This window comes from Bidens hawaiensis, unplaced genomic scaffold (genome assembly GCF_021521415.1).
Source record: "Bidens hawaiensis isolate Kalapana, Puna unplaced genomic scaffold, B.hawaiensis_p1.1 tig00002343_1, whole genome shotgun sequence".
Classification (NCBI taxonomy): domain Eukaryota; kingdom Viridiplantae; phylum Streptophyta; class Magnoliopsida; order Asterales; family Asteraceae; genus Bidens; species Bidens hawaiensis.
The window spans coordinates 3,285,183-3,297,939 of record NW_027491127.1 but is presented as its reverse complement, the minus strand read 5'-3'; the positions used below and the strand labels follow the sequence as shown (position 1 = coordinate 3,297,939).

Sequence of the window (12,757 nt, the reverse complement as noted above, 5' to 3'; positions counted from 1 at the left end):
CAACGCATCTTTCAAGATGTGTTTGGTCTCTTTTGTTTATGTTTTTTTTAATATTACATTATTATAACTAATTTTACTCAGATTTGGTTTTTCTTTGATAACTTTTAACATATAAGGTTATATATAAATTCAAATATGCCGTTGAGACGTGTTTATTTTTATCTACATGTTGTCATACAATTTTCTCAAAATCGAGATGTGTCAAATTTGTATCGAAATGTTCAATAAATGTTTAATAAAATTTTAACAAACTCGGTTTTATGTAGTGTTTATGCCAACATATAGATAAAAATAAGCACGTCTCAACGGTATAATTGAAACTTGTCCCACATCGGTTGTATGGGCAACTGATGTATGGTTTATAAGCCAAATGAGTTCCCTCACCTATCAGACTAGTCTTTTGGGTTACATAACTACCCTTCATAACGACGATGGATCGTTTTCGGGTGACAAATGGGGTGAAACTAGGGGTGACAAATGTGACCCGTTGGGTTGATTGGGTTGTATTAAAATGTATATAAACGGGTTGACATTTCTCGAGGGTTTTATTTTTTTTATTTTTTTATGGAACGAGAAAAACGGAGGAAACTTTTAGTACTTTTACATTTTTAGGTTTTTATTTATATTTCGAGCTATGATTTTTAAATTATTTTTTTTGAATATTTTAATGAGGGGTTTTTTGAAATTGGTCAAAATGGGTTGAAATTTCAGAAACCCATCATTAAAAAATTTTTAAAAAATAATTAAAAAACTATAACTTGAAATATAAATCAAAAACTTAAAAAGTAAAAATACTAAAAATTTTCCTCTGTTTTTCTCCTTCCATTAATAAAAAAAAAACCTCGAGAACTGTCAACCTGTTTCAATCATTTTCTCTTTTTAGTTTGACTCATTTTGATCCGTTATATATATTTTAATACAACTCATTCATCCCAACGGGTCACATTTGCCACACCTAGGTGAAACAGATACTAGATTTTCGTACATTGCTATATGTGCTCTCGCGTTACTAAAACAGTTGGATAAAATTAATGTTGAAAAAGCGGTTAAGTACATTTTATTTAACTTGCAAGAATGTTGATGGCGGGTTTGGGTGCAACCCGGGTGCTGAGTCACACTCGGGTCAATATTTTGTTGTATAGGTGCACTTGCGATAACGGGTTGTTTACGTTATGTTGATAAGGATATTTTAGGATGGTGGTTATGTGAACGAGAGGTAGACTCGGGTGGTTTGAATGGTCTGCCCGAGAAGCTTATTTTGGGATGGAGGGATTTCGGATTGGCCGGATGATGCTGTCGATGTGTTTCATACTTATTTTGGCGTTGCGGGTCTTTCGCTTCTTGAATATCCGGGGTTGAAGGCTATCGATCCGGCTTATGCATCATCATCATCATCATCGTACACAGTATATCCCACCAATATCATTGCTATGGTAGGGTCTGAGGAGGGTAAGATGTAGACAGCCTTACCTCTATCCCATAGGGATAGAGAGGCTGCTTCCGGTGAGATGTGACAACCGGTAATTTCCCAAACCCATAAGCTAAGTAATCAACCTAATAATTAGGTGATTGTAAATGATAAGCGCGTGCATTTGTTATGTGCGCCCTGCGCGAGCGCGCCATGTTAGTCAGCGCGTGCATTTGTTATGTGCGCCCTGCGCGAGCGCGCCATGTTAGTCAGCGCGTGCAGTTGTTATGTGCAACCTGCGCGAGCGCACCATGTTAAGAACCAGCGTGAGCATATGTTATATGCGCCATGCGTGAATAATTTGGCTTTATGTTTTCATGTAACTTAAACGTTATGTTGTCTATGGGTTGACCATCCCGCATGATGCTAAGGCGGGTGCATCCTACATCGTTTATGCGCGTGCGGAAGGGAACTAACCTACCCGCATGGCGGGAACGTTGAGAGCTAGTTTGTCTGAAGCTCCAAGATGGAATTGACTTCAACATGACTGATCACTATGTTGAAATACCAAGACCACCTGGAGAATCTACAAATGAAACTCAAAAGTCCCTAACTGCGAGAAGGTTACGCACCTACCCGCAGCAAAGACATGTCCTATACGCAGAAAGCTATGCGCACCAAGTTATACGCGCAGAACACTTGGTCTATTCTCCAGTTAAGGAGATTACTCCCGCCCGAAAGGAAACAGTAGCGTGTTTCAGAGATTTTCCACTTTTTACTGTACACTGACAAAAGTACCTGAAAAAGCACACTGTAACATGAAAAGTCAACTGTCAGCCACCCTATTCTCACCAACCCCAGACCTGCATGTTCTGTCCAAATCAAATCAAAATCTTTTATCCACCACTCCACTCTTAAGTAAATAATAATAACTTCCATACTTTATCATCATTACATTTAGATATGAAAAGATTTCAATCCCCTAAAGCAAGGGATTGTGTTCCCTTGAGTTTGCCTATAAATTTGTAGCCTAAATTATCACCCAAAACACACTTCAAAGAACTACAAACTTGCACTAATCCTTTCCCAAGCATCCGTTGTTTCCAGCTCCGATCCTGTTACTAGGTAAGCCGAGAATATAACCTTGAGACCTACTATCCAACCCTTATATTCTCCTATTTCTTGATCTTAATATATATACTTGTTATTTAATCGTATTCTAGACCTTCGATTCCGAGGCCAACACCAAGAAAACCCGAATCTCGAGTAATCCCTTAACAAGAACCACAGGTGAGTCTCACAGCCCCTATTTTCACTGTTTTCACTGTTTTAAACTGCTTTCGGGGCGAGGGACACGTACTTAAATAATGTTTTATCATGGTATACTTACAAGCTATGAAAGCGATTATGTGTTTAAGTTATGTTTCATGATGAGCAATGCAAACGGTTATCTAAGGTTTTCAATGTATGTGCGCTAGAACTCGAGTAAGTGATCACTTTACCATTGGAACTCTAAGGGTAGGGACTGCTGGTTTGATCCGCCCACTCGTAGGGGTCGCACCTCTTTGCATGGACGAGTGCCTGGCATGGGGCAGTACTATGGGGTTGAGCCCGCTCGTAGGGGTCGCGCCTCTTTGCATGGACGAGCGCCTTGTTTTCCGGCACAACGTCTGCGCGTAACCCGCGGGACGGTATCCTTAGCTCGTAGGGGCAATGCCTCTTTGCATGGACGAGCACAGTTTCTCAGAATTGTTCGCGCGTAACCCGCGGGACAGTATCCTTAGCTCGTAGGGGCAATGCCTCTTTGCATAGACGAGCATAGTTTTCCAGAAACGTCTGCGCGTAACTCGCGGGACGGTTTTACGTTATTTTAGCTCGAAGTGGCTGCGCCACTTACATAGACGAGCACCGTATCCAGAATTTGTTCACGCGTAACCCGCGGAACGATTTTTATCAGAATATTGTCAGAATTATGTGTTAATACGATTTTACCAAGCAGATGTTAATGATGTTGCCAGAAATGTTTCAGAATGATTTTATCAAGTTACTAAAACTTGTGAACTCACTCAGTTTATACTGATTCAAATGTTTTTACGTGTCTTTCAGGAGATAACTAGGTAGCGCATGGAGTCACACTTAGAGCACCACACGCTGAACATCTAAAACAAGCTTTTTGGAAGATTTTGGTTTTATCCCCTCGATGCGCACGGTTACCCGCCGCGCAAGGGGATATAGCGAGGAAATCTTCAGTTTTATACTTGGATGTTTCTTTTTGTAATCTTTGAACAATGTAATGTGTTTGTACTAAACTCCTCATGCGCAATAAAAATCTTTGAATGTTTTGCAATGGCCCGTGCTTAATTATCAATCCCCACTCGTGCGCGCCCGGCTGTTTCCGCCGCTCAGGGCCGGGTGTGACAGATTGGTATCAGAGCACTGGTTATAGCGAACTAGGAAAAGAAGTTTTTAACATAGACTATAACCTTTGGGGAATCGCATGAAATATTTTTCAAAGAATATTTTCAAAAGAATATTTTCAAAAGAAAAATCACACACGCACTTAGGAACACGGGTCACAGTGTCTAGAGATAAGAACATTATGTGCTCTGAGTACATGCGCTAAGTTTGTTATATTTTCTTTTTATGAAAAGAATGCCTCCAACCAGAGCCAAGGGAATTACCATGACACCCGAGGAGCTCGCAGAAATAATCGCGCAGGCGATTGCAACGCATGAGGCCAGCAAGGCCGAATCTAGTCAGGGTCGCCAAGAGAACGAGACCCCAGAACCCGAATCAGGAGCCTTGAACAAAGGATGCTCCTATAAAACATTCATGGCCTGTAGGCCTTGGCCGTTCAAAGGCACCGAAGGAGCCATTGGGCTCTACAATTGGATTGACAAGATGGAGACCGTTCTCTCCATCAGCGGATGTAGTGAAAACCAGAAGGTCCTTTACGCGACCTGCATGTTCCAAGAAGCAGCTTCGTCTTGGTGGAAGCTCCAAGTAAAGACTTTGGGGCGAGAAGTTGCTCTTCACAAGACCTGGGAAGAATTGAAAGAAATGATGATGAGAAAGTTCTGCTCTCGCGCAGAAATTCAGAGCTTGCAACAAGAATTCTGGAACCACACCATGGTAGGAACGGATATCGATGCCTACACCAATCGTTTCAACGAGCTTTGCCAGCTGGTGCCAGACATGGCAAACACAGAAGAAAAGAAAATCGAGAGGTACATCTTTGGGTTACCTCCTGTCGTTAGAGTCCCGCTCAACGCCGCCGCACCTCCGACCTTCGATGAGGCGGTTGCGCGAGCCATCACCCTTACAAGGGATACGGTTCGTGCGGGTATGTTGACCACCCGCTTGAACGAGCAGCGAACCTCTGACTCCAAGAGGAAATGGAACTCCCACCGAGGGTCAGACTTCAAGCAGCCACCGCCCAAGAAGCAGGAAAGCACAAGGGTTTACGCGATTCAAGCCGCGGAACCATCAAGGAAAGGATACAGCGGGCCTCGCCCATGGTGCAGCAAATGCAAGTATCACCACGAGGGTGAATGCGCAAAAATCGAATGCGCCAAATGTGGCAGACCAGGACACAAGGCGATGAATTGTCGCATCAGAGAAGCTGGATCGAGCGACAGCTGCTACGCATGCGGGAAGCCTGGACACTTCAGTCGGGATTGCCCACAGAAAGGAAACCAAGCTCGCGGGAGAGCTTTTGTGATCGGCGCGGGTGAAGCAAAGGAAGAGCCGAATGTGGTAACCGGTACGTTTTTGCTTAACGGTCATTATGCATCTGTCTTATTTGATACTGGCGCTGACCTAAGTTTTATATCCCATGAGTTTAAAAACTCCCTGGGCTTAGCGACCAGTAGGCTAGACAAACCTTATACTATAGAACTAGCCAATGGTAGGCAGTTATGCGCGAATGAAAGGACTGAGCAATGTGTATTAGTCATGGGAGGTCATGAGTTCAATATAAACTTGTTGCCAATAGATTTGGGAAGTTTCGATATTGTGGTAGGTATGGATTGGTTGGTCGAGAATCTCGCGGAGATTGTTTGTCATGAGAAGCAGGTTCGGATTCCACTGTTGAACGGAGAAACTTTGATGATTCAAGGGGAAAGAAAGGGAGTTGCGACGAAACTGATTTCGTGCCTAAAGGCGCGCAAGTGCCTAAGGAAAGGGTACTACGCCTTCCTGGCGCATGTAATAGAGAAGGGAGATGAGCGAAGAATTGAAGACTTACCTGTAGTGCGCGAATTTCCAGAAGTTTTTCCTAAAGATCTGCCCGGATTGCCGCCACCCACCGCGACAAATCGAGTTTCGAATTGATTTGGTCCCAGGAGCTGCGCCAGTAGCCCGAGCGCCTTATCGATTAGCTCCATCTGAGATGCAAGAGCTATCCAATCAGTTACAGGAACTTTTGGATAAGGGTTTCATACGCCCAAGCTTTTCACCTTGGGGAGCTCCAGTACTGTTTGTTAAGAAGAAGGATGGTTCGTTCCGGATGTGTATTGACTACAGGGAGCTGAATAAGCTGACAGTCAAAAATCGGTACCCCTTACCGAGGATTGACGACTTATTTGACCAGTTGCAGGGATCCAGTTATTATTCGAAGATAGATCTACGGTCAGGATACCACCAACTTAGGGTCCATGAGGAAGACGCGCCAAAGACAGCCTTCCGAACCAGATATGGCCATTATGAGTTCTTAGTGATGCCTTTCGGGCTAACTAATGCGCCGGCTATATTCATGGATCTGATGAACCGTGTGTGCAAACCATACTTGGACAAGTTTGTGATTGTGTTTATAGATGATATTCTAATTTACTCTCGAACCAAGGCCGAGCATGAGCAACACTTGAGGTTGATTTTGGAATTGTTAAGGAAAGAAAGGTTGTATGCAAAGTTTTCTAAATGTGAGTTTTGGCTTAGAGAGGTTCACTTTCTCGGTCACGTTGTAAACGAGAAAGGAATACACGTCGATCCTTCTAAGGTTAAAGCCATCGAAAACTGGGAAGCGCCAAAAACCCCAACTGAGGTGAGGCAATTCCTTGGACTAGCTGGCTACTATCGACGCTTCATTGAGAACTTCTCCAAGATAGCTCTACCTCTGACCGCGCTAACTCAGAAAGACAAGGTGTTTATTTGGGGCGAGAATCAGGAAGCGGCATTTCAAATGTTGAAACAGAAGTTATGTAGTGCGCCAATTTTATCTTTACCAGAGGGGACGGATGACATCGTCGTTTACTGCGACGCTTCACACCAGGGACTCGGATGTGTCCTTATGCAGCGAGACAAAGTTATAGCGTATGCCTCGCGCCAACTCAAGACCAATGAAAAGAACTACACAACGCATGATTTAGAACTTGGAGCGGTTGTCTTCGCGCTAAAGATTTGGCGCCATTACCTCTACGGTACGAAATGTGTAATCTTTACGGATCATAAGAGCCTCCAACATATATTCAATCAGAAGGATTTAAACATGAGGCAACGAAGATGGGTTGAATTGTTGAATGATTATGATTGCGAGATCAAGTATCATCCGGGGAAAGCGAATGTGGTAGCAGACGCGCTAAGCAGAAAGGAGCGAATAAAAACACTACGGGTCAAGGCCCTAAAGCTAACAATTCACGCAGAGCTCTCTACGCGCATCCGAGACGCTCAGCAAGAAGCCTTGAAACCAGAGTTTGTTAAAACTGAATCCCTTGGGGGTATGATTAAGAATTTGGAACTTAAAGGGAACACTCGATATTTTGCCAACCGCATATGGGTCCCTCTCAAGGGAGGACTGCGCGAGCAGGTATTAAACGAAGCTCACAAGACGCGGTATTCCGTACATCCTGGCGCAGACAAGATGTACCAAGACGTTAAAATGTTGTATTGGTGGCCCAATCTTAAAGGCGCCATCGCGACACATGTCAGTAAGTGCCTGACGTGTTCAAAGGTAAAGGCTGAATACCAGAAGCCGTCGGGGTTACTTCAACAGCCAGAAATTCCCATGTGGAAGTGGGAACAAATCTCCATGGATTTCATCACCAAACTACCAAGGACACCTGGGGGTTACGACACGATATGGGTTATTGTAGATCGGCTAACTAAGTCAGCGCACTTCCTGCCGATTAAAGAAACTGATAAAATGGAAAAGTTAGCCCGACTATATATTCGAGAAGTAGTTTCAAAACATGGAGTCCCAGTGTCCATCATTTCTGATAGAGATAGTCGGTTCACCTCAAGGTTTTGGAGATCATTACAAGAGGGGTTAGGTACTCGACTGGACATGAGTACGGCTTATCACCCCCAAACGGATGGACAAAGCGAACGAACGATCCAGACATTGGAAGATATGCTGCGCGCGTGCGCGATCGATTTTGGAGGTAGTTGGGATACCCATCTTCCGTTGGTTGAATTTTCTTACAATAACAGTTATCACACAAGCCTCAAGGCAGCGCCGTTTGAAGCGTTATATGGGCGCAAGTGTAGATCCCCACTGTGTTGGGCTGAAGTGGGCGACACGCAAATGACTGGTCCAGAAGTGATCCAAGAAACAACAGACAAGATTTTTCAGATAAGGGATCGCCTTAAGGCAGCACGCGACAGACAGAAAAGTTATGCTGATATGAGAAGGAAACCGTTGGAGTTTCAAGTAGGGGATAAAGTACTTTTGAAAGTCTCTCCATGGAAGGGAGTCCCCCGTTTCGGTAAGCGAGGAAAGCTAAATCCGCGCTACATTGGACCATTTGAGATCCTGGAGAGGATCGGTCCAGTTGCTTATAAACTCCGTCTACCCGCCGAACTCAGTGGAGTTCATGATACGTTTCACGTATCCAACCTCAAGAAGTGTTTATCTGACGAAACGTTGATTTTACCGTTGGAAGAAATTCATATTGACAAACAGCTGCACTTCGTAGAAGAACCCATAGCAGTAACCGATTGGAAAGAACAAAAGTTACGCAGAAGCAAAATCAAGTTAGTAAAGGTTCAGTGGAACTCGAGGCGTGGGCCTGAATTCACTTGGGAAAGAGAAGACCAGATGCGCACAAAATACCCACACCTCTTTCAGAACATGGCTTCTGCCAGCAACGTCTCCTAAATTTCGGGACGAAATTCGTTTTAACGAGGGGAGAATGTGACAACCGGTAATTTCCCAAACCCATAAGCTAAGTAATCAACCTAATAATTAGGTGATTGTAAATGATAAGCGCGTGCATTTGTTATGTGCGCCCTGCGCGAGCGCGCCATGTTAGTCAGCGCGTGCATTTGTTATGTGCGCCCTGCGCGAGCGCGCCATGTTAGTCAGCGCGTGCAGTTGTTATGTGCAACCTGCGCGAGCGCACCATGTTAAGAACCAGCGTGAGCATATGTTATATGCGCCATGCGTGAATAATTTGGCTTTATGTTTTCATGTAACTTAAACGTTATGTTGTCTATGGGTTGACCATCCCGCATGATGCTAAGGCGGGTGCATCCTACATCGTTTATGCGCGTGCGGAAGGGAACTAACCTACCCGCATGGCGGGAACGTTGAGAGCTAGTTTGTCTGAAGCTCCAAGATGGAATTGACTTCAACATGACTGATCACTATGTTGAAATACCAAGACCACCTGGAGAATCTACAAATGAAACTCAAAAGTCCCTAACTGCGAGAAGGTTACGCACCTACCCGCAGCAAAGACATGTCCTATACGCAGAAAGCTATGCGCACCAAGTTATACGCGCAGAACACTTGGTCTATTCTCCAGTTAAGGAGATTACTCCCGCCCGAAAGGAAACAGTAGCGTGTTTCAGAGATTTTCCACTTTTTACTGTACACTGACAAAAGTACCTGAAAAAGCACACTGTAACATGAAAAGTCAACTGTCAGCCACCCTATTCTCACCAACCCCAGACCTGCATGTTCTGTCCAAATCAAGTCAAAATCTTTTATCCACCACTCCACTCTTAAGTAAATAATAATAACTTCCATACTTTATCATCATTACATTTAGATATGAAAAGATTTCAATCCCCTAAAGCAAGGGATTGTGTTCCCTTGAGTTTGCCTATAAATTTGTAGCCTAAATTATCACCCAAAACACACTTCAAAGAACTACAAACTTGCACTAATCCTTTCCCAAGCATCCGTTGTTTCCAGCTCCGATCCTGTTACTAGGTAAGCCGAGAATATAACCTTGAGACCTACTATCCAACCCTTATATTCTCCTATTTCTTGATCTTAATATATATACTTGTTATTTAATCGTATTCTAGACCTTCGATTCCGAGGCCAACACCAAGAAAACCCGAATCTCGAGTAATCCCTTAACAAGAACCACAGGTGAGTCTCACAGCCCCTATTTTCACTGTTTTCACTGTTTTAAACTGCTTTCGGGGCGAGGGACACGTACTTAAATAATGTTTTATCATGGTATACTTACAAGCTATGAAAGCGATTATGTGTTTAAGTTATGTTTCATGATGAGCAATGCAAACGGTTATCTAAGGTTTTCAATGTATGTGCGCTAGAACTCGAGTAAGTGATCACTTTACCATTGGAACTCTAAGGGTAGGGACTGCTGGTTTGATCCGCCCACTCGTAGGGGTCGCACCTCTTTGCATGGACGAGTGCCTGGCATGGGGCAGTACTATGGGGTTGAGCCCGCTCGTAGGGGTCGCGCCTCTTTGCATGGACGAGCGCCTTGTTTTCCGGCACAACGTCTGCGCGTAACCCGCGGGACGGTATCCTTAGCTCGTAGGGGCAATGCCTCTTTGCATGGACGAGCACAGTTTCTCAGAATTGTTCGCGCGTAACCCGCGGGACAGTATCCTTAGCTCGTAGGGGCAATGCCTCTTTGCATAGACGAGCATAGTTTTCCAGAAACGTCTGCGCGTAACTCGCGGGACGGTTTTACGTTATTTTAGCTCGAAGTGGCTGCGCCACTTACATAGACGAGCACCGTATCCAGAATTTGTTCACGCGTAACCCGCGGAACGATTTTTATCAGAATATTGTCAGAATTATGTGTTAATACGATTTTACCAAGCAGATGTTAATGATGTTGCCAGAAATGTTTCAGAATGATTTTATCAAGTTACTAAAACTTGTGAACTCACTCAGTTTATACTGATTCAAATGTTTTTACGTGTCTTTCAGGAGATAACTAGGTAGCGCATGGAGTCACACTTAGAGCACCACACGCTGAACATCTAAAACAAGCTTTTTGGAAGATTTTGGTTTTATCCCCTCGATGCGCACGGTTACCCGCCGCGCAAGGGGATATAGCGAGGAAATCTTCAGTTTTATACTTGGATGTTTCTTTTTGTAATCTTTGAACAATGTAATGTGTTTGTACTAAACTCCTCATGCGCAATAAAAATCTTTGAATGTTTTGCAATGGCCCGTGCTTAATTATCAATCCCCACTCGTGCGCGCCCGGCTGTTTCCGCCGCTCAGGGCCGGGTGTGACATGAGACCCCCGGCTCGATAGTAGTTTTGAATCAAGCCTTGGACATAAGACACATAACACTCAATCATCGGGACACCGGCTGATTGGTGCATGTGCCCTTGTCTTTCGGCTATCAACGCCACCACATGATGCCTGATTAACCTTCCGCCACTTTTAACGTTATTTTCACGTGATTAGTAAAATAACGTCAAAATTAGTGCAATTTAGTTTAGCCCACCCAAGGGTTCACACATATATACATTATATGTGCGCACCGCAAGCAGGGCGTTATCGATCCGGCTTATGCACTGCCTGTTAATGTTGTTAATAGGATTTTTCTTAAGTGACTTGTGGTGTTAATTGTTATGTTTGTTTTAAAAAATTTTACTCTGCTTGTTTTTTATTTTTGAAATTAATAGATTTTATTAGTTTTACTAGCTTTTATCCCCTTGTATTACGGGTGTTGTTTTACATTTTTTGTTTCTAATATTTATATATTTTTTTGAATTTTATTTTTATTTATTGTAAGGAAATTAATAATATACTTAAGGTTTGATGATGAAATGGTTTCACAAATAATTGAGATATTATAACTCGTTTAAAAGCTATTTGGATTTGATGAGACCTATGACCCGTTTATTTTTTTACTAAAAAATTGTTTCTTAATTATAAATTATATCCTTTTCTTTTTAAATCGGATATTAATTTTTAGTATATCACTATTTTATAGGATTTTCGTTTATAAATCTTCATTCGCACTACCTGTTGATGTCGTAAATAGGATTTTTCTTCATTAACTTGTATTCAGTGTTGCAAAAATCCCAACCAGGCACCGATTAATCCCCGATTAATCGCTAGTCCCCACTTCATTGACTAATTTAGGCTAGTCGGCCAATTAATCGGTCAACGGTCAAATCCGGCCAAAATCGACGGGTTTCGACGAGATTCCGACCAAAAACAGTGGTTTCCGGCGAGATTCCAACCCAAATCAACTATTTTCGGCGAGATTGCAACAAAAACTAGCGGTTTCCAGCGAGATTCCAGCCAATTTCTGATCAACATATGTTTGTGTAAGTATAAAACTGAAATTACATATAAAAATGTCTGTGTACATTTATAAAACTGAAAAACATACATTAAAGTCCGATCCACTTAATCTCGATTAATCTCAACTAATCCTGATTAATCGCTAGTCCCCACCCACCACCCGAATACCGACTAGCGATTTTTACAACACTGCTTGTATTGTATTTGTTTAAAAGTTTTTACTGTGCTTGTTTTTATTTTCTAAATTAATAGATTTTATTATTTTATTGTTAGTGATGCTATTGTTGTTAGTTGTCACTGTTGTGTGTTTGAAGTTGAATGTGAAACAGGAGTCCAGAACCAGTTGTGTGTTTGACTTAATGGTTTGGAATTGGTTTGACCTGTGTTTTAGCCTTTAGGCCTCAAGTTCAAGATTATTGTTGGCCGGTTTATTTGTTTTTTTATCCCTTTATTTTATATTTTCATATGCAGTGGGCCTGCATGAAGCTAAAACAAATTATTATTTTAGTATATAGTATATGCATTTCAAAACTAATCATGTATGTATGATTGATAAAAAAAATTGCATAGATAGTTAGATACTAATTATCAATCATGATTAGTTATTGTCAGCGGTAATCATTGGTAATAGTTAACACTCATTAAGTGTAAATTTGGTCCATCTGTAACAAATGGTGGTCTAACTGGTCATGAACAGTAACTAAGCATCAACTGTAAGGTTGTTCGTTATGGAGGGGCAACATAGTCCCTTCACGTCATCATCATGTAGGAAACGGGGCTTTGAAACTCCTCTTCATAACGCCACGTTGTGGTTGGTTGCTCCTTTTATACACACACACACATTTATATGTATGTGTTCTAATGCATATGGGTTTCG

The 12,757-nt window shown here is 42.5% G+C and overlaps 1 pseudogene; it reads left to right on the top strand.

Moving 5' to 3' along the window:
• Positions 1-370: 370 nt before the first annotated feature.
• LOC143618844 (geranylgeranyl transferase type-2 subunit beta 1 pseudogene) lies at positions 371-11,275 on the top strand (annotated as a pseudogene).
• Positions 11,276-12,757: the final 1,482 nt, after the last annotated feature.